We start from the raw sequence: 25,145 nt of genomic DNA, 5'->3' as shown, positions 1-25,145 counted from the left end.
GCTGAGTGAAGTAAGTCAGTCGGAGAAGGACAAACATTATATGTTCTCATTCATTTGGGGAATATAAATAATAGTGAAAGGGAATATAAGGGAAGGGAGAAGAAATGTGTGGGAAATATCAGAAAGGGAGACAGAACGTAAAGACTCCTAACTCTGGGAAACGAACTAGGGGGGGTAGAAGGGGAGGAGGGGGGGGGTGGGAGTGAATGGGTGACGGGCACTGGGGGTTATTCTGTATGTTAGTAAATTGAACACCAATAAAAAATAAATTAAAAAAAACATGTATGCTAAAATTATCAGGTATAAAAATATGATTTTACTTTGTGAATAAATAAAAACACATTGGTAAATATAATAGACCCAAGAAGGAAACATGTTAGAAGGGCAACCCATTTGTATTATAATATCAAGAGTTACACTGAGGTGGAATTAATAACAAAATTCTGTTTTTAAGCCATATTTTTGCAGAGCTTTACTATTATTCATTTAAGATTGTAGTTTCAGTTTAGAAGTCAATGAAACTTTTTTTTTTTTTTTTCAATGAAGCATTTCTAATGACTATGAAATACTGGTCAATAAGCAAACCTCAATGATACATATTATATTTAAAAATATGAATCTTTTTTCTTTTTAGGATTTTATTTATTTATTCATGAGAGACACAGAGAGAGGGGCAGAGACACAGGCAGAGGGAGAAGCAGGCTCCTGCAGGGATCCCGATGCGGGACTTGATCCCAGCACCCCAGGGTCATGACCTGAGTCAAAGGGAGATGCTCAACCACTGAACCACTCGGGTGCCCTTAAAAATATAAATCTTGATTATGTTACAACTCTGCTTAGTTTAAAGGTTTCCTTTACCTTTAGGATAAAAACCCAGTCCTTACCACTATATTTAAAGTCTTTTATGAATTACCACCAGCCTATCACTCCAGCTTCATCTCTAAGTTCCTGGCTCGCTCCTCATGCTATAGCTGTACCTGCCAACTGGCTGGGATTTACACATGCAGTTTCCACTGTCTAATGGTTGATTCTGATTCGAACTTGGAAGACTCACTCGGCTGTAGCGCCACACTGTTCAGGGAAGATGCCCTCACTCTCCTCCCTTGTTCTTTACCCCCAGGCTGTGTTCTTTACCCCAAGCTCTTGGTTTGTGCTCCCAACACCTTCTTTGTCCTTATCACATTGTGGAAGTAGAGTTACTTTCCTGATTCTCCCAGTAGTCCTGGGAGTTTTTCAAGGTCAAGTCATATACCTTATTTGCTTTTATGTCTATTTTTAGCACAGGACTTGGGAGATGATAAGAAGCAGTGGTCAGAGGGGGGCAGAAGTCCAGAATTTGAGGCCTTTGTGTTGTAGCAGTCCCAGGCAATGACAAGGTGTGACCATATTTCCAGTCAGCTCAAAGGAAGTTGAGCAGTCTGAGGAACTATGGGGCCAATATTGAGAAGAAATAGAAGACAGACTCTGTGGTAGTTACATGTTGTCCAAAAAATGTTTGGTACAGGGCAAGATGACCTTTCCTCAGGTGTTAGTAGGCCCTGGAACCAGTTCTGGCTAATGACTTGTTGAGTGGCAGTGACTGCTGGTTGAGGATCTTATCTACCATTGAAGAGCACCGAGAAGGGCAGGAATGGAGGCCCAATGAGGAGGCCATGGCACAAGGACAGCAAAAAACTGATAGATGTGGCACAGAATTTGGAGAGAGAGTGGAAAAGATCTACTGATGGGTTAGGTGCAAGCATGAAATCAACATTCAAGAGAGCTGCTCCATCTGTCAGGTCCTTGAGTGACTGCCATGGGCAGAGTCCTCTCCCAGCACCTCACCCAGTTAACCTGTAGTAAACACGTATTGAGAATAAAAAAATAAACCTTGGTTCTTTTAAGCCAGTAAGTTCTAGGAGATGTTTGTTTCTACTGCATACCCTTGCATAAGCCAGCATAACTTGAACGTGTCAGAAGATGAGGCGAAGAAACACGAGTGCAATCTGTTCCATTGTGTTGGTTTCACCAACACCCAGTTACCCTGGAACAGACTATACGAAAGTGAGCCAAGCACTGATTCATTGAGGACAATGGCAGTGATGTGGGGTTCAGCAGCTCATTCCTAAAGTATGGGAAAGGGTGGTATCGGCAAAAAGCACGAGTTCCGAAGAAGCAACAGTTTATTGAGTGATAATGCCAGCTTTCCTTGATGATGGTTTGAAGATGAAAGTATGAAGACAGAAATATATGGCCGCTTCCTAGCTTTATATGGGAAGGTAGGGAAGTAAATAAGGTTTGGGGGGTTATTATGCTGTCACTGGGGAGAATATACAAAAAATTATTGAAACACTTAAGACAACTTAGCCTCACTCTTTCACTAGAGCTAATAGTTACAAAAAAGGGGGGGGGCAAGGATATACTAAGTTCCTATACCCTTAAACAGGCCCCATTTTATTTTCACCAGGCATATAGGAAATATTTCCTACTAATTACTGGCATTTTAAAAGCTATGCTTACATGCATGCTTCTAATGCCTTAAAACCCTTTGACGTAAAGGTCAGATTGCAGCTGATTCGGGGTATCCCCAAATGGAAAACATTTTTTTCCCTATCTCAAAATGCATTCTGCTTCCTGCCCAAATTTCATACCCACAAAACATTCTGTACTGTTGCTTTCATTTTCCCCAATGCTGCTTGGATTTCTTCATGCATATTCGTATTTTTAGATCAGATAAAATGAATAGAAGTTTCTTTCCCTGAAAAATATGGAGTTTGATTCAAAGAAAATGTTAATTAAACGAAATACTTAAAGTCTTGTGAAATATTGACATGTAGCAACTAATTTTGTCTCTATACTCAACTGCTTTCCCTTTGTGCATCTCAAGCACCGTTCTTATGGAATTATGTAGCTGTGCAAGCACCGGTATTGGCAGCATTTTTAAATGCAAGAGAAGGGGGATGGAGGAGGGATTTAAATGTACTAAACACCATCTCTTTCAAAATACGCCTAAATATGAGTTAGAACTCAGGGGCTTATCGTATCTTTACTGCGTTATATTCATTTTTAAGAAAAACCACCTCCAGATAGAAATCCTTTCCACCAACACAAATCAAATGCAGGTATCAAATGAAGAGGACTCCTCCTGCGTTGTAAAATTCCGTGTCAGAAACATGGGCTGTCTTTCATGACAACAGCTTCATACCTCCTCGGCTCCCACACTGCCTGATAAGCAGGTCACAGGGAAGGTTGTAAACCACATTCTTTTGCCTAAAAAGTGATTTCAAAAAAAAAACAAACAAACAAACAAAAAAAAAAACATGTACTTTAGCTTTACTCTTAAGAGGGTCAGATGGTTGAGGCAGTGATTTGCTTGTGTACAGATGAGCTGGTGCAAAGGGATGGAAAAACATGCAGGTGAAGAATTTCTAAATGCGGAAGGTGTCTTTGAAAGCCAGCCTCTATCACGTATCAGCCACACCTGCCAGAGACACAGAGCAAGGTGAGCGGACCGTAAGCTGCACAGTCTTCTTAGTGAAGAGAGATCTGTGGGTCGGATACAACAGCCAAGACTGTCAATTTTATAGTATATGTTCTTAAAAGCGGGTTTCACATCAGTTTTAATGCAACTGGGAAAGATTTCAACATTTTTTTTTTTTAAAGACAAATTACTTGGCTTTTTCTCCTCTTAAAAAGCCCAAGACTATATATGTTAAACAGCCACATTAGACTGGAAGTAAAATTAAGAAGCCAGTTGTTGCATTCTTGGTGCATAGAAATGTACATTAAAAAAAACGACGAGTTTGTTTAGTGCATCTGTTAAATGATACAATATCCATATCTATGATTACTCCAGAGATCAAATTAAGAACATTCCTCATTTGTTGGTTGGTCTCTAAGGAAAATACAGGAAAACAAATGCTAATCAAAAGATTAATGGGCTTCTCAATGTATAATACATTAACTACCCCTTCAAACCTTTGGGAAGCAAAATAAAAATAAAAAAAAATGTTGTCTGACATCTTCTTGGTAATTATTGCACTGTTTTAAGGTCCTTGTCAATATGAATTTGACTAAGTCTGGGAATTTTCTGAATATTCGTATAGCCATCTAGATAGAAACATCATACATAGAAATGTTCCTTATTCCAGAACAGATGAACCTCCCAGTGGTGAAAGATTTACATATCTCTGAAGGTTTCTTACACCCAGCAACATAACTCTCTGATGGTTCAGTGCCTGAAAGAGTGGGCTGAGATCACTCACCAAATAAATCAAATAGTTGGCTGGCTACAAGAGTGGGAGCCTATAGTAATCCTTTGCTTTCAGACATCAGATCTTTCCCCTACTAAGTCAGTAGAGAAGTTAACAGTTCTTTGGCGTACCCAACCCTGAATATCGACCTGCCTCACGTTGCTGCTGATAATTCTGAGACCGACTTAGGCAACAACTATATCTGGTGTTAACATTTCAAACCACAAATCCCGAATCCTTGCTATGTGGAAGGAAAAGGTGGTGGCGAGAAGGCTGGAAATGTACTTTGTTTCATCTCTAAACACCTTGAAGGAATCTTACTGAAACACAGAAAATCCACTTCAGGGGGGTGATCTTAAAATATTCTATAAACATTTATTGAATGATGATAAAACCATGTTTTATGTAACTTTTTGGTTAACATTTGACTAAAAGCAGCATTTTACATTACTACAGTGAAAAGGAGACTTTAGAAAACTAGAAATCAGGTGCTGTAGGATCCCATCGTTCAATACGGTAGCCAGCAGCCCCCGTAGCTGCTTAAATTTATGATAAATTAAAACGAAATAAAATAAACAAAAAATCCAGCGTTTCAGTTGCACTTGCTCTGTTTCAAGAAGTAAGTGCAACATGTGGCTAGTGATGACTTCTACTGGACAGGACAGATGCAAAACATTTCTAGCAACACAGAAAGTTCTCCTGGACAGTGCTGCCCAAAAAGATGTACTCAGATACAGCAGATGATTGTATTCATGAATGTTTTGTTTTAGAGCCTTTCAACCTATATAATAAAATAAGAAATGGAACTACTGCCATTTTCGTCTTCCCACGAGCTGAAGACCACATCTTACCCCGATGCATACGTGTGCGGTATGACTATGTGTGTCACTTTTGATGTATGTCCCTCGGTAAATAGACACAATAGAAATTCTTAATGAACAAAGCTTTGTTTTTTCTTACCGTATCTCAGGTGCTCAAAACATAGCTATTTTCTAGTTTAGTCTCTGAACGTGCTGATGAGGGGCATCAGTATCACTGGTGTCAAGCTCAACAGATTAGAACTAGCACGATTGAGCGAATGTGGTTTTAATGGGTATGTTTTGTTCCTCTGTCCAAGGCTCTGCCCACCAACTTGCAATTATATTTATAATTTGGATTAGTGTGCCTACCTCATACACCGAGATTAATTATCGTGCCTGGAGTACAGCACCGGTATAGACACACTGCTTAGCACAGATCCTTGGAAAAAATGTTTCTTTTTCATGGGGACCTAATTCTTCCATGTATAAACTTAGCCATGTGAGTTTAAACCAAGACAACATGGGAGCCTTGAGCAGTATATTATTTGTAATAGGACAGGCTTGATTTTTGTTGGCTAAAAACTTCCTACAGAAGAATTATCTTCCCAACTGACATCAACAGGCTTTTCATTACTAGCAGTTTGAGGAGGGAGATTAAAGCAAAATGAAAGCATATAGAGATTTAATTCTGTGTTCACATCTAGAAGCAGTGATAAGCTGTGGATCTGCCATTACCTTGATATTTTAGAGATAAATGGGTATCTGAATAAATAGAAGCCTCTGGTTTCTGCAGCTGCCACTAACATATCTCACCCTAATTGCAAAATACTTCTTTTTGCAAACACTAGAAAACACACTGAGGAAGCTAACCTCAGCTGGTAAAGAGGAGATTTTCAATTGCTAAGTTTTCTAAATTAATTCAGTGTGAGAGATACCAAGGATGTCATTTTATCCTTTATACTTTTCACTTTGTATTCTGTGTGTGAGGAAGGAAAGAACTACTTCTATGGTTTCTCTGTGGGTAAGAACTGTTTTATTTTGCTCTGTGCCCTACTACTCACATGGTGAGGCACTTAGGAAATATTTATGAACAGAAGAAGGAATAGGTTTGGCTGAGACAAGAAAAAGTTCAATTTTTAAGTTTACTATTTACAGGTAGGTATTTATAGTTATAACATTTCTTTGCTCAAATATATGTCTACATATTACTTTCTTACATTTGAGAAAATAAGTGTGTATCACTGTCCCTCCCACACACCCTCCCTTCCTTCTCTCTCTCCCCAAGTCCTTCTCTTCCTCTTCTATTGTCAACGGGAGTTTTAGATAATCAATCACATTCCCTCCCGATCGTGAAAGTCTGAACCACAAAAATATCTTCTTGTTTATTTACTTTAAAATATGATGACATTGAGAAATTAGGCCAAAACCAGATATTGAATTTTTAATTTAATGATATCACCCATTTCTCTAGTCATTTATTCCACCAACTTTTACTGAACACCTTCTATCTGGTAGTAATGGGGGTAGAGTAGTGAGCTAACTAATGTTCCTGTCATCGTGGAAATTAAACTATTGTGAGGACTTTTGAAAACATTTTTGAATAATTTAGGACTGCACACATTCTCTTCTGGAAATGAGTGAGTTCATTTGCTCAGTTAGTCCAACTCATCTCCCTTACCTCACTACTACAACCACTTTCACAAGAGAGTGAAACCAAAGGAGTCAGTTTTGCAGAACCGAACATTGATACTGTGGAATCTGGGCTCTGGAGGGGCCCCCCACAGATTGTGAAATGGCATGTGGGTGAGCAGGGAGCAGCCGGTGAGCCAAAAAGTGCACAGAAAAGGCCTCGGTGTACAGATAGGGTAGGAGTGAGCATCAAGCTCAAGGCTCAGTCTTCTGACCACACGCCATCCCTCACGATTCTCCAAAAAGGGCAATCCAAGCTTCAGTTTGACCCTTTTCCCACTCTTTTTCTTTCTTAGAGAAATTTGGTTTCAGAAAATGATATCTAAATGATAATGTGTCATTGTGCTGATGAGTAGGATTACAATGCTTGAGACAGATAGACACAAGCAAGAAAGGCAGCTAGATGGCAGATCAAAGGCATTTCTTGACCAGAAGATGGAAAATAGCAGTTGGGAGTTTTAGCAAATGCACTTAAGAATCTAGAGGAGCTTCTCAGGCATTTATTAGAAGCTAATTCAAACCCGGAGGAGGGTTATGGAAGACTTTGTGAAAAGCACCTCTTAACTGACCAACTGTCAATTTAGCAAAGGAGAAAATGCCTCAAGTACTCCATTATGATGATGATCAAATAAACGGACTTTGATTACTATAATAATGGTAGAATAATTTATAAAAAATCTCTGGTTTTAGATATGAAAAGAATTCATAACTGGTGATCATCTGTAAAACCTACTGCGGGAAACTACAAGTATAATTGCCCAGTGATGCCAATTTATTTTTTCTTTTCTCAAACTTTTCAGGTGATCTAATATAATGAGGAATAATAATCATTAAGGTTTGATCATGCTAATATGATTTTCTGGATGGCTTATTAACCTTCCAAGGATGTCTTTATTCTATTTCTTGATCATTAGATCAGGCAATAATTAGGGCAAGAATGAGGAATGCCAATTATATAATGATATGTGAGGAGATGCAGAACGGTATCCTGGATAATCAGACTTAGGTTTCAAGTTTGGCTACATTCATGTATAAACACACACACACAAGCACAACTTGCTGATTTCTAATAAGAAAGAGATTGTTTATTATTATTTATTTATTTATTTATTTATTTACTTATTTATTTATTTGATGGAGAGAAAGCACAAGCAGGGGAGTGGCAGACAGAGGGAGAGGGAGAAGCGGGATTACTGATCAGCAGGGAGCTCCATCCCAGGACCCTGGGATCATGACCAAAGCTGAAGACAGATGTTTAACCAGCTGAGCTACCCAGGCGCCCCAACAAAACATATATTTTAAAATATGATTCAAGTATTTTTCCCTAAACTGAATCTGGTCCCATGTGTGTGAGCTCCAGAAAATACAGCCGCGAGTAAACAGCCTCTATTTAACAGGTCCACACAAAGTTCTCTCACCTTAATTTGTACTGAACTAAAGTCTTTTAGGAACAGCAATACGTTCCAATTATGACTACATGTAAACACTCATAAGAAAAGAATGATTATTCCACAAGGGCAGTTGATTTTAGAAAGACAATGGAATTACTGAGGAATGATGGGCACTGGTATCATGGGATCTAAGCTCAACTCCAGGTAAACTCTGTACTACATAGGCCTTTGTGCAGTCACTGAAGCTCTCTGAGCCTTTGTTCTATCACCTGCAAAGTGGGGATAACAGCAATTATTGCAGGGATGTTACAAGATTGGATGCAACATACCTACAGATCCTGATATATACTCAGACTTTTAATAAGTGGTAGAAAATCTTATCCTTTACCCTTCTGAATGGGGAGCTATTTCTTTACTGAATTAATTTACTGGATCTGGACAAAGATATTTATATTCAAATCTAGTCTTTTGTGTTTCCTGTCATCCGAAATAATTCCAGTTGTTGGATTTGGACATGAATGGAGAGTAAGAATCCTTAAAAACACCATTTTACCATGGATGTTAAAGATATACTGCAGCAGTGCTTTTGATATGAATCAGGAAAATTTGCAATTTATCACTGCAGATTCTCTATGTCTATATTGCAAATTATTTGTGGTGACTTCAGGAATAGGGCCTTCACTAGATCTTTCTCACTGTTTCGGCTCAATCTCACCTCCTACAAGCTGACAATTATATTCTATGTAGTGTCAGCTTATAAATAAAGAATACATCACAAACTTGACAACAAAGTGCACTCTATAATCTACTATGGTTTGAGGACTCTCCCAGCCCTATCCTGCTTCCTCTGCATTTTATCTTTCACTTCTCCAATAAACTTTTTGCACTCCTAAATTCGTCTTGGTGTCTACTTCCCAGAGGACCAAACTGACACATATGGTACTAGAGTTTTAGCAGGGCATGTGGAAATCTACGTAGAGACTTCATTTGCCAGCCCATCTTATGCCTAGATATGGCCAGATGGCTAAATTCTTGGCAACGGAATATGGCTGAAACTGATGTACAGAACTACTGCTTTAATTCCTTAAGAGGAAATTGCTTGCCTTCTACTTCTGTTGTTTTCCTTTCCCTGAAAGTTGGTACATTGATGCGCACTGATCAAGCTTCTAATATGCAGGATATTTCCTTAAGGTAGGGCTCAGAAAACTGCTGCCCACAGGCAAAAGCTGCCCTGTGGACTGTTTTGTACGATCTGTAAGCTAAAAATGGTTTTTCACATTGTTAAAGCATTGCTAAAAGAATAAAAAGGAGCAGGTCTATATGACAGAGACCATAGAGAGCCAACCACCCTAAAATAGTTACTATCTGACCCTTTTTGGGAAAAGATTGCTGACCTCTGGTTTAGAGGACTGCAGATGAGCAAGTTAGGGAAAAACCAGGTCTCTGAATGACCATGTGGAGCAAAGCTGCCTATCTGTCCTGCAGACCCAGGATGTACTGTTAGAGCAAAATAAGCATCTTTGTCTTCTGAGCCACTGTATTATGGTGTCTTGCTCTGATGGCAATAGATCCTAGCTAATACACGTACAAATAAATAAAAGGTTAAAGATTAAAATGACTTTCCTTTTCTCCCCAAATTTTATATAACTCAGCCACTTCTTCCTCTGAGCTTTGACCAGTTTTTTAAAAAATAATTTCTTGGGGCACCTGGGTGGCTCAGTTGGTTAAGCTTCTGCCTTAGCCTCAGGTCATGACCCAGGGGTCCTGGGATGGAGCCACATATCAGGCTCCTTGCTCAGTGGGGAGACCGCCTCTCCCTCTGACCCTCCTCCCCCACTCCTGAGCACACACTTTCTCTCTTCTCCTGTCAAATAAATAAAATCTTAAAAAAAAATGAATTCTTCAGCTGTTCAGTAGTTTTTAAAAGCCTAAAGTATTTCTATAATGCTTGTTACTTATATATCATGTTGCACAAATACCACCTAAGAAGACAGAAAAATATGTAAACTTGAGATGTCATAAGAAGTATAAAGTCTAATGTTACTAACTTCCTTTAATTCAAAATGTCTTACCATTATTTCTAGAACTGGCCTCTACCTTACAAAAAAACAAGGTGATGATAGTGATGTAATTGAGGTTGGGGGAACAAAGATAATTTTACAAATGGCTAAACAATGATTGCATATGCAACAGGGTAATTTATTATAAACATAGGGTCTATTAACTCACATCAATTAGACTATATTATGACAAAATCATTTACCATCATAGAGGTTTTCTACAGTCAGTTATTCAGGAGCTTATGCAGCAAACATTTTTTGTACACTTTTATGAGTCTTGTATTGAGGTAGAGAAAGTAACTCATTTTGTTTTTTTCCAGATATATAGCAACTGCACAAATTTTATATGTATCAATTTAAATGACCATTTTTGCTGCTCCCTAATTTTCTTTTTGGATAGCAATAAAGAATTGAACTATATAATCTCTTTGCCAAACTCTAAATGTGTCCTCATTTAGGGTACTGTTTTATATACTCAAAAGCTTACTTGCTTGCCAAATTCTTATCTGCTTCCCATTCCACAAAATGCTTTGCAAAATATTTCATCAAATAGGTATGATATTTACAAGCAAATCTTTTTAAAAAATCCTATATTTTATAATTTTACTTGTGCTACCTAAATAAAATATATATATATATTTTTAAAAATCACCAGTCATTGCAGTGATATTTAGAAAGATGATAAAGGAATGTTGTAAGAACAAGCGAATTTTGTTATGACAGCCGATGAAGAATGCAAAAAAAGCTTCTTGTGATAGGTATTTTCAGATGCAATACTGGGAGCTAATTCAAAACATCTAAAGTACTGGAACAGTAAAGTGGAACTCTGCTCTAGCAGTCTCTTGGTGCATAGCTTATTGGTTTACCACAAATCTGCAGAAAATGCAGTATACTTCATAATTTAGTCTTGCAGCTTTCTCTGAAAAATGTCTTTGCAAAGAACCTTGTCTACTCTAATACTAAGCCTATAAAGACAGGGCATAAAAATATGTTTTGCTCCTAAGTAGTCTGAGGTTTTGTTTAATTAGCAAACTTCACCCTAAATAGGCATAAGATGGAAGTCATTTCTTTCTAGTCTTATTAATTTTAGTTTAATAAAGATAGAACAATCAGCTGGATGATATTCCAATTTATTAAATTCATATACCTGAAATTTAATTTCTACTGAATTAACTGTAATAAAATATCAAGCATTCTTTTCCAAAGAATCAGGAAATCATAACTATTATCAAAAAATGCCAAGGGGGAGGGGAATGATACAAAACTGATCACAGTAGCAAACAAGTCTCAGTGCTTTTGAATTAATTCAATTATTATTGCGTTTGCCTACCACGGGCATGTTATAGGGAGAAAATATAATGGAGGAAGTCTTAAAGAGTTTTCTATGTGGTCTGTAAATCTGTATTTCTTAATGCATAAAACTCAATGATAAGGCTCATAGTTTACTAACCAATTTTACTTGTTTTGGAAGTTGTTCTTTTTTTGGTCCTTATAGTTAATTTTGTGATGAGCACCTGCATAGTTGTTTTGTCTTGTGTTGAAAGACGTGCATAGGCGTGGAGATTTTTTAATCAAAGAATTTGAAGATCTTCTATCTTTATTTATTTTTATGCCCTTCCCACTTCTTGTCAGGTCTAGTGCTCTTTCCTTCTAAGACCCCATGTGGTTTAGAATTCTTGGAGCATTGTGTTCCAAATAGCCACTGTAGTTATATAGAAAGTCAGAGTTAGCATGTTGAGTATTACCTGTTACCCTTCTCCTGTGATTTTTCTTTTTTTTTTTTTTAAAGATTTTATTTATTTATTCATGAGACACAGGGAGAGAGAAGCAGAGACAGGCAGAGGGAGAAGCAGGCTCCATGCAGGGAGCCCGACATGGGACCCAATCCCGGGTCTCCAGGATCACGCCCTGGGCTGAAGGCGACGGTAAACCACTGAGCCACCAGGGCTGCCCTCTCCTGTGATTTTCTAAAACGATCTTCCAAATTTCAATGCTACTGAAAATAAATGAATTTAGCAACATCATCGAAACTTTGCTAACATTTCATCACTTTTTTATCATTTTTAAACTTTGTATCACTTTTATCATAAAGCTATTGCATTTGTATTCCCTACACAGTGTGTGAGGATGAACTTTCTTGCATATGTATGCTTGCTAATCACCGTTACTCTGAAATAAATTTTATTAAAATTGTTTTGCCTGGGGTTCCTGGGTGGCTCAGTTGGTTGAGGGTCAGACTCTTGATTTCGGCTCAGGTCATGATCCTAGGCTTGTAAGATCCAGTCTTGGGCTCCACACCGGGCATGGAGCATGCTTGAGATTCTCTCCCTCTGCCCTCCCTCAAAAAAAAAAATTATATTGCCTACTTATTGGGATTCTATAGATGAATGACCTTCCTTGATAGTGAAGATTTATATCGTCTTTTCTCCATCTGGTATTTATTTTGGTGTACTTCCCCAAAAGGTTATCCCTAAAAACCATTTTTATCACTTTGAGTAACATGATTTATTTTTAACTGTAAAATATGTTTTCAATTAAATACAAATAGAAGGCAGTAAAAGATGTCAAAATGCTAAGCAGGACATTGTATGGTATCAGTTACATTTCTTGCATTTTAGAATATGTCTACACTAGCAAAATTTTTAGAGCTGTAGGAGAAAAGATGTTATTATTCTGTTTGAAGTCAAATAGTAGAGGAAAAATCCCTTACCTAACACGTAGTATTTAGGTAGTATCATTATCTCTCAAGATGGATATGAAAAGGAATACTCAGAAGGATTGCTCCACACAATCAACACTTAACCACCTCCCTCCCCCACACATATAAAAATAGTAAAATAAAAATCCAGTATTGTTTCTTGAATGCTCCAGTTAACACTGGCAACTTGCAGACTTTGTTCACTCTTTATTCACATCTGAAATGTCCATCCCCATTTCTTTTTTTTTTTTTTTAAGATTTTATTTATTTGTGAGAGAGAGAGAGAGCATGAGCAGAGGGGGGTGCAGAAGGAGAAGGAGAAGTGGACTCCCCACTGAGCAGGGAGCCTGGAGCGGGGCTGATCCCAGGACCCCGAAATCACAACCTGAGCCAAAGGCAGACGCTTATAACCAACTGAGCCACCCAGGCACCCCCGTCCATCTCCATTTCTAAACTTCTAAGATTTATTTTGACTTTAGGTTCAACTCAAGCAATTAGAGAATTAAACTGTATTGTAGATGAAGAGAGGGCTTAGGGAAGGGAACTCAATTTTACTTGGATGCTGTTCTAACAGATTCTGGTCCCGGATATTTAAAAAAATGCCCTTAATACTATCACCACTTAGAACCGTTGTACCACTGAATTGCACCTCCTAGAGATAAACCCTGGAGTATGTAGTTAGGTACACCACCTTTTTTTAAGCTTTTATTTATTTATTTGACAGAGAGTGAGCTTGAGAGCACAGGCAGAGGGAGAGGGAGAAGCAGACTCCCCCCTGAGCAGGGAGCCCAGAATAGGGCTTGATCCCAGGACCCTGGGATCATGACCTGAGCCAAAGGCAGATGCTTTACCAGCTAAGCCCCCCAGGTGCCTCTGTACACCTAATTTACTACTTGAAACACCTCCATGGGGTAGACATAATCATGCCTACCTATCCACGTAGAACCAGAGCAGTTAAAGTCCTGCTTAAAGGCACACAGCTGGTAGCGTAGAGAAGGGATTTGCAAAGGGGTCCATTATAATCCTAAGTCAGGCTCTTCTTCTTACTGCCCTTCATTATTTCCTGTGCCTCTGCTCTGATCTGAAATGCTCACTTTTTGCTAGGACATTAGTTATTTCCTATCTAAACATGTGTATTATTTACTGCGTGTGCCACTTCTTTGGCATTCCCTTCCTGGCATCATAGATGTATGCTTGGATCATTAAATGTATGCTCTGCTCCACAACCAAATTGTTAACATTCCTGAGTGAGGAGGTGATATTTATTACCCAGATAGTGCCTTACACATAAGGGGGTGCTTAATAAGTGAATCTTACTGAGGGTAATTGTTAATCTAAGTATCTGTGGGAAAGAAAATGGAATCTTTTTATATTTAAAAAATAAAAGAAGAATGGATTGAGAATTCTCTTATTGAAAGAGACGAAAAGGACAAAAGTCACATTTTATAATTTCTCCACTTTTATTTTCACCTTTCTACCCCTCGACTGTAATCTTAAACACACTTAAGATACTGAGTCTTTATTTCTTGTGATATTATTTTGTACTGGAGCTCTATATATGTGAGCTACTCTATTAGTAGCTACTAGTAGCTACTCTCTACTCTATTATCATTTTGATTCTCTGTTTAACTGGAAAATGAGATTCCACCAAAAAAGAAAATTGATGCTATGTATTTTTTGATGGCAGTAAGTATTTAAAAATGTGTGAGTGGGTGTCTAGCACAGGTTGATTTTTTTCTTTTTCTTTTCTTTCTTTTCTTTCTTTCCTTTTTTTTTTTTTTTTTTTTTTTAGTTTTACATTAACGTTTAATCTGGAGGAGATTCATTAGGTTTTTGCCACTGAATTACAGGCACTTTTTAGTTTCCTTGCTTTATCTGCTGCTAAAAAATGCAGTTGTAGCTATTCTTAACCTAATACTGCTTGGTTTTCCTTTTAATATTTTAAACTGAAACTGGAATAAAAGTCCTTTTAAGATGAACCAGCCTCCAATACAAGTAAAGGTTTAACTTCTTTTCTTGTCTGCTTCTCAGAAATGAAATCTGTATTCAGGATGTAACGCTTCTTCTGAAGTGCTTGGAGAATCAGAGAAAATGGCCCATTTTCATTTTAATGAATCATGCTGGAGAATAAATTTACATGATGTTAATACTGAGACCTGGAAGATGGTATAGTATAATGCTCATAATAAAGGATTTAGGAACCATGACAGTTCTGGGGTATGAATTCTGGTAAGCCACTCATGTGTGACTCTGGATAAGTTACTTGAGCTCACAGTTGCTCAGTAAATTGAGATGGAGTGCGGGGGAGAGGCAGCACATCGCTGAAAACCAACTCCATGAGGCCAAAATGAGGTAAACAAGGCATCAGGGCTGTCCTTTCCGTATGCACCCCGGGATTCTGTGCACACAAACCGCACTGAGCAGCCAGGCACCATTCACTGCAGGGTCTTTAAGTGAAATGGACAGCAGCAGCTGAAAGGCTTTTCTCGTAGAGGTTGAGGGACGTGATCCCATCGCAGACAGTCCATGAAGAGGTAAATGGGACGATTCAGACCTCGAAACAGTATGTTTGGCTCCATCTCCCTCTCTCTTGTTGTGGAATCTTCAGCAGTTTGTAGCCAATAATCATTTCGAAGAGAAATATGAAAGGGAAATCCAGATCTATGGAGACAGGTGAACTCACAGAAGCAGGAAAAACAAACCTGCTAAGGAGGTAATTTCAGGATTCAGTAAACTAGTTAGATCAGAAAAGGTAAGTATGCAAAGGTGTAATTCTGGTTGCAAAGCTTTTAAGAGAGACTTTTACCATCACCTCCCAGCATTGCCTCATCGTGCAATCAGCACTCCCAAGAGCTCTGTGTTTCAGAGGATCCGCTCATGGGCAGGAGCCATTTCCCAAGTGTGAAGGGGAGCCACTCTCAAATGGCTATCGTGGGCTTTAGTCGGTTGCTTTTTTTTTTTTTTTTTTTAAGATTTTTATTTATTTATTCACGAGAGACAGAGAGAGAGAGAGAGGCAGAGACACAGGCAGAGGGAGAAGCAGGCTCCATGTGGGGAGCCTGATGCAGGACCCGCAGGTCCCCAGGATCACAACCTGAGCTGAAGGCAGATGCCCAACCCCTGAGCCACTCAGGCGTCCCAGTGGGTTGCTTTACCTCTTCTGTGTGTTCTCTCACCAGGAAAAGGGACCCTATCAAATTCCACAGGCCATTGTAAAGATTAAAGGCCTTAGCATATGACAAATGCAATGTTTGCTTCTTTATCCAACATAAATCATCAGCACTATTAGAAAAGAAAAAGAAAGACCTAATAAGTAATTGGTTGTTGAATTCACTGACATCTCTCCACAACAAGAGCATTTAAGGTTTTGGTACATTCACTTATTTGTTGGTTTGTTTTTGCCTTCAAAATCGCTATGCAGTATCAGTGAGCTGCCATGAAAACTGTATAAAAGTATGTTTAAAGTGCTTTTTTTCTTCAAAAATCATACATGAGTAAAGGTAATTTCAATTATCCTATAATTTAACCTTTTTTTTTTTTTTTTAAATAGGCTTCTGACAAGATTTTGCTTGAGTAAAAGTTGATGTAGACTATTTCGAATTACTGATTATGGAAACTGCCTGCAATCTGGTTGCCCATGAAAAATTCCTACTACAATTCTTTTTTTAGTAATGCACGCTCTGTAGTATGTACCACCCTGGTAACACTCCAAAAAAGGAAGAGGGCTGTTAGCTGATGAGATAAAATGTTCATAGTAACAATCAAATTTTATGATCCTTCTAGATCTTGGTAGGTGCCAAACTAATAAAGAATTAGACAAATCTACCAAGGGAATAAGTTCCCATGCCTTATTCCCTGGGGACTATACCTCCCATTGTGTTTAGCCTATATGCAACCTCTGAAGACACTTGCCTTGAAATATTTTTATTTTGTTAACATATAGTGCTGCAGTTTATTATCTCACTGTTATACATGGCAGAAAAAAACATATTAGAAACCAATTTTCTCTTTTAATATGACATGTGTAATAACAATTAGGCCTCAAAAAAAATTAGGCCTCATTTGCTAGATTGGACTTCAGAAGGAAAGAACTGGAATGCATATCTTTTCGACATTAAAAAAATTCACACTATACACAACACTCAATCTGGGAGCTCATAGGTAGATATTTATACCCTACTCTGGGCAAGAACATGAGGGAAAAAAGTCAAACTATGTAATCAATGAGGAGGACTTTACTGTTCATTGGGAAAAACCAAATAGTGCTTCATTTATTTATTTCCTAACCACAAAATATTTAATCTCCATGATGACTCTAAGGAGAAACACCTTGAGAGAAAACAGCCTAATCCATACAATCTCAGGGTTGTGGAAGTTATTAGATAGAAAGAAGACATTATCCAGGTTAGAAAGAGGAGAATCTAAGGAATAAATATTGGTCCCAAAGCGTGTGAATTCCACTTTCTCAGTGTCCGGAGTCTCAGTACCAGCGGAGTGAAAAGTCACCTTAGGGGTAATATTACAGCTGCAAGAACTACCTGAGGGGCTAGGGTTTAGAGACAGCCCATCAAATCTTTGTTTGTTTAATAAACCTAAGGCATAGTGCCAAATTGGTTAAATGTACCATGTCTGTGCTCACTCAAGCATGTTACCACAGTGAAATTAAAAGAGAAACGAAAGGGAACTGATCCATTACAAGTAGATGCAACGAAAGAGACTACAGATATTACAGACTTTTCTGTTTAATGTCCAGTAATGGGATGCTGACAAATAATACTTCTGAGGAAGTTCTTTGCATCATCCCTCCATAGACTCAGGTCCCTGTACTATGTCTGTTGACTTCCTCCATCAACATCTAAAGACTATATTTTTAATCATTCATTATATTTCTACATTGCATATTTCAGTTGTATGTTTGAATACGAAAGAAGAGATATCTTGCTTATTAAACCAAAAATAAACTTATTTATAAAGAAGTAATGTTGGGAGGCAAAGTTTAGTACATTAGTTCCTGTCATTCCACTTGAGCCAAACCTTGATTTAGAAATGACAAAGTCCCTCCAGGATGGTTCCAATCCCTACGGCTAACCTGATTCACTAGGACACTATAGTGTTTCAGTGTTGGATTTTTTTCTCTGTAGCTTAACAGTGAGAAAATGCGTTCCTTTCACAGGCTCCGCAAGGCAATACGGGTATTGGGACTTCAATTCCTTTCACTGTATCCAGAAACTTTCTATTCAAAACAAATAAAATCTATTTAACACATGCAAGGAAGCTAAATTGTGCCTATATTGAGGAAAGGACTGAGTCCAGGAAGAGCCATGGAAGATTGAAGGGTAGTGGAAAAGGAGAGGCTCATAGTTTTACTAATGCCATTTACAAGGTCTATCGGCCCCCCAACCATAGAAATATGAGGTTAATGTATTTTTAGCTGATGAAATCCTTGCATTTTCCCACACCACCATTGGCTGTAGAATTCATAATGAGAGAGGGATCCCATCCGGCCTGATCGGCAGAAGCAGTGAGTGACATTTGGGTCGGGGCAAGTTGACCCTGCTAACATCACTAGTGGTGTCAGCATCAGCTGCTTTGAATGAAACAACAGACATACAAAATATAGCACAAAATTGAATCAATTATCCTGATATTTTCTGAAATATTCATGTATCCTTTGCTGTCTAGGCAGACCCTCATGTTGTTTCTTATTCATATTTCATGTTCCTTTACCTTTTAGTCTTTTAACTCATGCCATTCCTTTTGCCGAAAACTGGCTTTCTTTCATTTCCCTTCTCCAAATGCCCAAAGTCCATTACACATATTTCAAATATCACCTCCAAAACAGCTTTTGTGCTGTGCTTAGGCTTCCTCCAGTCCTTGTCCCCATTTTCCTGAAGTAGGTCTTCCTCTTCTGAAATCTGGAGACATAGTCCCTACTTTGCTGTCACCATGTTCACCTTGGCTGTGAGGGTTAATTACAGGTATGTGGTCTCATAATTCTCAGTGAACTCTGTGAGAGTAGGATCCATGTCTAGATCATATTTGTAGCTCTTAAGCCACTTACCATCATAGTAGGCACTCAATTTGTTTAACAAACACGTATATTGAAAATCAAGACAAAACTGACATTTGGGGGTTGAATCAACTAATTGCTGCAATTTGTCACCGAGTTTATGGTATCTAGACAAAACCTCAGCTCCCTGGGCTCCAGTACAGTCTTCCCTAACCTCCTTTCCTTTTCTTTTCAAATCTCTCTAGGCTCACATAAGGTCTTTCTCCCCACTCCCACTTAGCTGTTCTTCTTCCTGCTTGACCTAGTTACACTGATAGAAGAACTAGGTCAGCAGTCTAGGGACCAATCATCTCAGCCTTTTTTCTCCCAAAGGTGAAGATGACTGAATATTTGTCTCTAAGTGGCAAAGAATCCTGCTGTTGAAGTTCCTCGACAACTCCAAAGAGTGTGGGGTTTTAGAGAAGAGACTCTCATCTCCCTTTCTGAGGCTTAAGGTCAACATTAACCTCACAGGTTAAAATCTTTAGAGTCCTCTTTGACGATCCCCTTGCCTTCCTTCATCTCTAGATAGCTCTGAATATCTTCCCAAGAAAGCATCTGTGTTCTGGGTCCTCCTCTGGGTTCTCACAGCTCCCACCCTAGATTGAGCCTGCAGGCACCCACTATGTGCCCCATGCTCCTCTCAGGGTGCATGCATAGACTGGGCTTGAGTTCAACTTCTATTGTTTCCCAGCTGTGGGAACACTTTGTGGAACACTTCTTAAGGTTTTGTTTCCTTATCTATAAAATGGGAATGATAATGTCTGCTCTGTGAGAGTATTAAACAAGAAAAGGTATGTAAATCAGGTGGCACAATGCTTAGAAAATGGTCACCTTCAAGCTTAAGAAATGGTGTCACCTGTTCCCTGCACAGCCACATTCTTTTCTTCTTCCATGCATTGATCTCCTTAAGTTGTCGTCCTTTCTCCTTTTCCTTAACAAAATCCTATTCATCCACCACTTAACTGTCAGACTGTCCTATATAATTCTACCCTTACTGATCTGCTTCTCTCTTCTGTAAGCATCACTTATCTTCTGTACTATGTAAATTAGAAATAGTATGCATTATCTTGCCTTCTTTCATGTTGCCTTATATAAATGTGACTACAGGATCTTTAAGGACAGGGTCACGTGTGTGGTCAAGGGTTCGACATGGGCTAACGCAGTGCTAGCACACAAACAGTAACAAACATTTCTTTATCGACAATCGAAAGAAATGCCGAAAGACAAAAATTGTGCATTCTTTAGTGGAATGACTCTGTGGTTTCCCAAGATTGTTTATTACTGTTCTGGCTTGCTAATTTTAAACATGACAAAAATGCACTAGCCCATTCATAAAATTCTCTGGCATCGTGACATGTCTTTAATCTTCTGTAGTTAAATATCATCACAGCCAAATGCAGTGATATAATAAAAAGCAATCTATTATCATAATAAGTTGCCAGGAGTACAATCCGTCAAGATGGCAGTTCTCTGACACCTCGCCATCTCCAGGCTCTCCCCTCCACAATGTGTGACATAAGATAATTTACATATTTGCTAAATAAAGGAGAATCAAGGAAATCTGATAATTGACATAGAAATAACAGGAATAGCTTAAAAATGGTAACATCAAATTTGCCCATTACATCCGGGATGCAATTTAGAGGCGGGAATTTGTCTATTAATTTATTAGAGTGTTACTCAGTTCTGAAAATGCCTACCTCCATAGTCCAGGTGCCACAGGTAGTTGAACAGCCAAACTAGTGTAAGAAATTGAATTGAACAGGTATGATGGCTCAGGAGTCTCATTAGTTATACACAAATTTTTTATAGGATGAGAAAGACTTCATTGCTCTGACAAGAAGTTATTCATCTACATTTTAAAACTGGCAAGACATTACCAATTTCATGGTTCTATTCCTGTCACTAAGCATGCCACGAACTCTAATGCTCTGTTAATGTGTTGGAATATCACACGTGGGAGATGGTGAATGCAGCAAGGAAGCAGCATCTGTCTCGCACACTCAAGCCGCATGCTCTTTCGCCTCCAGTCCTTTGGACAATGTTGTCAACACCCAGCTCCCAAGACTCCTACTCTAAGTAGTATCACACCTGCTGCAAGGCTTAGGGATCCTCCACAGCCAGCTCATGGCAGTACTTGTGGTAGGCTCCCATGTGTGTAGCTGTTTAATGCTTTGGTAGTTGTTTAATGGCCCCTTTCTAAGACCTATTCCTGAATGACAGAATTATAAATCCCAGCCAAAGCAAAAGTCACACAGTAGCAGCAATGTCAGGAAAATCATGGAGATTGTTGGGGCAGTGGAGTAGTTAACTGAGCAGTTACACTCAACATACTCTTCCTCTGCCCTACCCCTACCTTCTCGCCCCTGCAGCACCTACAGAATTTGTAAATTCATAAAACAGAAGGATGGAGTACTCGCTTTCTAAAAGAGAGAAAAATGACCTCCTTTGCCTATCTGTAGTCGAGTAAGTTTATTCACACATTTTAAATTAAACTCTTATTTTAATAACCAAATACAAAGAACAAACATTTGGAAAGTGGACTGTCTCTGTAACATTTGCTGGGAGAGTCTTCCATGCTGTAGTTGGCATTCTGGTTTTATTATGTGACTTTATGGGCAATAAGATTAGTTTTTTTTTCAAATGCAATTTATCTGACGGAAAATACTAATTTGGAGGTTATTATCACAGTACTGAATTTCAATGTAGATCTCCAACTCATTAAAAACCATGAAATGAAATGTGCATTTCATGCATAAGTATTCAAAAACTGGAAAAAAAAAGAGAAAAAGATGGGGGTAACATTTCTACAGTCCAGTAATACCTATGTCCTACTACTCTGCTCTCTCTCCAACAGGTGTGTGTTACTTCTTGAGAATGATTTATTGTTTATGATGTAGTGATTATTTTCTCTTAAAAGTTTGTTTTAAAAACACAAGGATTGCTTTCTTTGTCAGAAACTTAAACATCTGAAGTATAGGTATTTGCCCAGTCTTTGAGCCTTCAGCTCCCAGCTCTTCCGGTCTTACTAAAGCTCAGTTACAAGAAATAATATTCCCGGATTGTTGTCTAGTTGTTTCCTGGTCATGACAATTCCTGTTGTATTCTGTGTGATGATGGCTCCTTTTTTTCTGATTGCATCGATGTAAACAAAATGGAATCATGATAAAGTTTGACCGTACTGCTCAGAAATTCTCTTCAATATTCTTCATTTCCAAACAGGTGGGGTTCTATGTATTTATTTTCAAGTATGTAATATTCTTTTGTACTCCCATATGGTAATTGACATTTATCAAATGTGTGGTATTTAAGATAGAGGATTATTTATCTGGTTAAAAAGAATCTGGGGACTTTATAAATGGGCAATCAGAATGTTTCAGGAAGTTTCAGGGAAGCCTTCAGTGTTCCCAAGGACAAACATTCTTGTCATTGATTGGGGACCACTGGGAAAGAGGTTTGTGTGGAAGCCTGGGACAGAAAAACAGAATAACGCCCCCCCCCCCCCCCCAAAAAAAGATGGTCACATCCTATTCTTCAGAACCTATGAACATTATCTTGCATAGCAAAAGGGTCTTTGCAGATGTGGTTAAGGACTTTGGTGGGAAGATCCTCTTGATCATCCAGGCGGGCCCAATGTAATCACAAGGATGCTTACAAGAAACAGGACGCAGAACAAATGAGCAGAAGGCAATGTGGCAATGAGAATGGAGTGAAAAGTCAATGTGCTGCAGGGCCATGAACCAGGAAAGGTGGGTGGCCTTCGAAGTTGGAAAAGGCAAGAAAACAGATTCTTCACTAGAGCATCAGTAAGAAACAGCCCTTCTCATACTTTAGCCCCTATAAGATTCATTTTGGACTTCTGACCTCTAGATCTGTAAGATAAAAACATCCGTGTTGTTTTTAAGCCACTAAGTTTGTGGTTTTTGTTACAGCAGAAATAGAAACCTGATAGAAATCCAAAAAACAAAGGGTTTACTTAGGAAAACCCCTTTTGATATTTTCTCTAGCTGCCCCTTTCTTGGGCAGATACATGTCACTGCCACTTGTTGAGCTGTTCTTCCTTCTATGGCTTTATTCATGGACTAGGGATCATTTTAAGGCAGTTTTCCTGATCTGTGTGATCCTGTTCTCATGGAGCTTTTTACGGGGAAGAAACAGCTCCTATGTAAATGGATGAATAGGTACGGGATACAGTAGATGGCAAAAAAAAAAAAAAAAAAAAATCAAACAAGGAGATGGAGAGCAATGTCTTAGTCCTAGTTATTTATTTTGGAGGGAGTATTTGATCCGGTTAAATAACTTTTTTTTTTTTTTTTTCTAGAATGCATTTCAAATCCTGTTCCTATGTTATTATCAGTTATCTGTCCATGGAGAAGTATTCATTGGATACTCCTAAAAAGACTCCTCCTTCCTTTTCTTAAACAGCGTCTCACTGGCTTTTCACATATTGGGAAGCTAGGTGTACCCCATCAGTAAGAGCTAGCCATAATTGGACACATGGAAAACAGTACAAGAAATCATTTGGATGCAAGTCCCAAATCTGAATTTCAAGGCCTCAAATGCAAGAGCATATAAACATTTGATTCTCTTCCTTAGCAGTGGCAACATGGGAACCAGACAAGAAGAGCCTGTGCCAGGAGTCTCCAGGTAAAATTTGCCACTTCATGACACAAATCTAGGTTCGGTCAGATCTTATTGGTCACTTTTAGGTCAACTGCAGTGATTTCAAAGTGGAAAACCAAGGTGAGAACCTTTGAAATTGTATTTAAACCCTGACAGCTCTAGTGTTAGAAGGAATAAACAGAACAAACACAAAAATAAAGGGAAGAAGAAAAGGAAAAGATAAGGAAGGGAAGTCATAGGTTTTCATACATGTTGGGGTTGCTCTTAACGACAGAAGTATTATGCCCAAGACTAGGTTTTTGGTTTGTTTTATTTTCTAAACTTCAGGATTGTTTTTAGACACATGGTATTAGCAGTAGGGCATGGTGATTCTCTACATGGTACATTCATACGTCTTGAACTTTGATATTCAGGCAGTTATGTTGAATGTACTTACTATTAATTTGAGTTAAATCAAGCTTATCTGTTTTATTTAAATGACCTTCAGAAAAGGAGAGGTATTTATAGACTGTATTCTAGTTGTTGTTTATGAGGTCTATGGAGACTGAGAGGGTCAAGTAAAGTTGGGGCCCAGGACACAGATAAAAGATTCATATCATATGAATTCTATTATACTGCTCTTCAGGTTACTTTGTTTGTTCTTGTTCTCATTTTAATGTATAATGAAGCCTCTCTGCCCACCTTTTGTTCCATAGAACAAAAGGCTAAGTTCCACAGACACTGACCTAAACACATTTAAAGTGGTATTTGAACATCCACCATTTGAGATAAAAGTTTACCACATACCTAAGGGGAGAAACATTCTTAGTCATTAATTGTGTGTGTGTTGTGAGTATAGTTGATATGTCCATCTCAATTTTTATGTTGCTTTTAATCTCTCTGTGGCTGAAGAGGATGTATCACTCTGATAGAATGAAGAAACAATATTCAAACTTAAAAAAAAAGTCTCTTCATAATGTATATTGGTATATATTTGATTAGACATCATATTCTAACATTTAGTCACATTTTACTGATAGTCAACTGAAGCCCTTCAAATATATCCTATAATTTTAATATGTAATTAAGAAAGTATTTGGAAACATCCTCCCTCTCCTCTACTGTTAAATTCATCCGTAAGAATTATTACACTTTCTATTTCTGTCTTGACTTGCAAAGGGCATGGTAATCAATAATAACTGTAAAATAATGTGGAACAATTAGTTTTTCTTGCATGCTCATAATTTGTGTTGACATCAGTTGGAGTTAGTTAATGCATATATTGGAGAGGGGAAATTAAGGTGCCAACAATCAAGGTTCATATTCACTTTTATTAATAACATTTTTTTTTGCTTTAGATAAAGAATATTTGAAAATTAGTATTCTAGCATCCCACTAGCAACAGAACGGGTACACGGTACTTTTTCATAAAACCCAATGACTTTCTAAATACAATGATGCTCTTAAAAAATGAGTCAACATATTCCTTTGTGTTTTACCAGATTAAGTGTTTATACCTGTTTCAAAACTGAGTCTATGCTGCTTTTCGATAATTTAAGTAAGGCAGTTTTCACATTTAAATTAAGCATAGCAAATGATCAAAAGTTGAATTTGAACATCA

The 25,145-nt window shown here is 38.2% G+C and overlaps 1 protein-coding gene across 1 annotated transcript in view; it reads right to left on the bottom strand.

The window, feature by feature from the left end:
- Positions 1–25,145, bottom strand: part of TMEFF2 (transmembrane protein with EGF like and two follistatin like domains 2) — a 221,785-nt gene that overhangs the window by 105,001 nt on the left and 91,639 nt on the right. The window lies entirely within an intron of this gene.

This window comes from Canis aureus, chromosome 36 (genome assembly GCF_053574225.1).
Source record: "Canis aureus isolate CA01 chromosome 36, VMU_Caureus_v.1.0, whole genome shotgun sequence".
NCBI classification, from domain to species: domain Eukaryota; kingdom Metazoa; phylum Chordata; class Mammalia; order Carnivora; family Canidae; genus Canis; species Canis aureus.
Note: the sequence above shows the minus strand (reverse complement) of the source record. Positions and strands in the feature narration are given on the sequence as shown.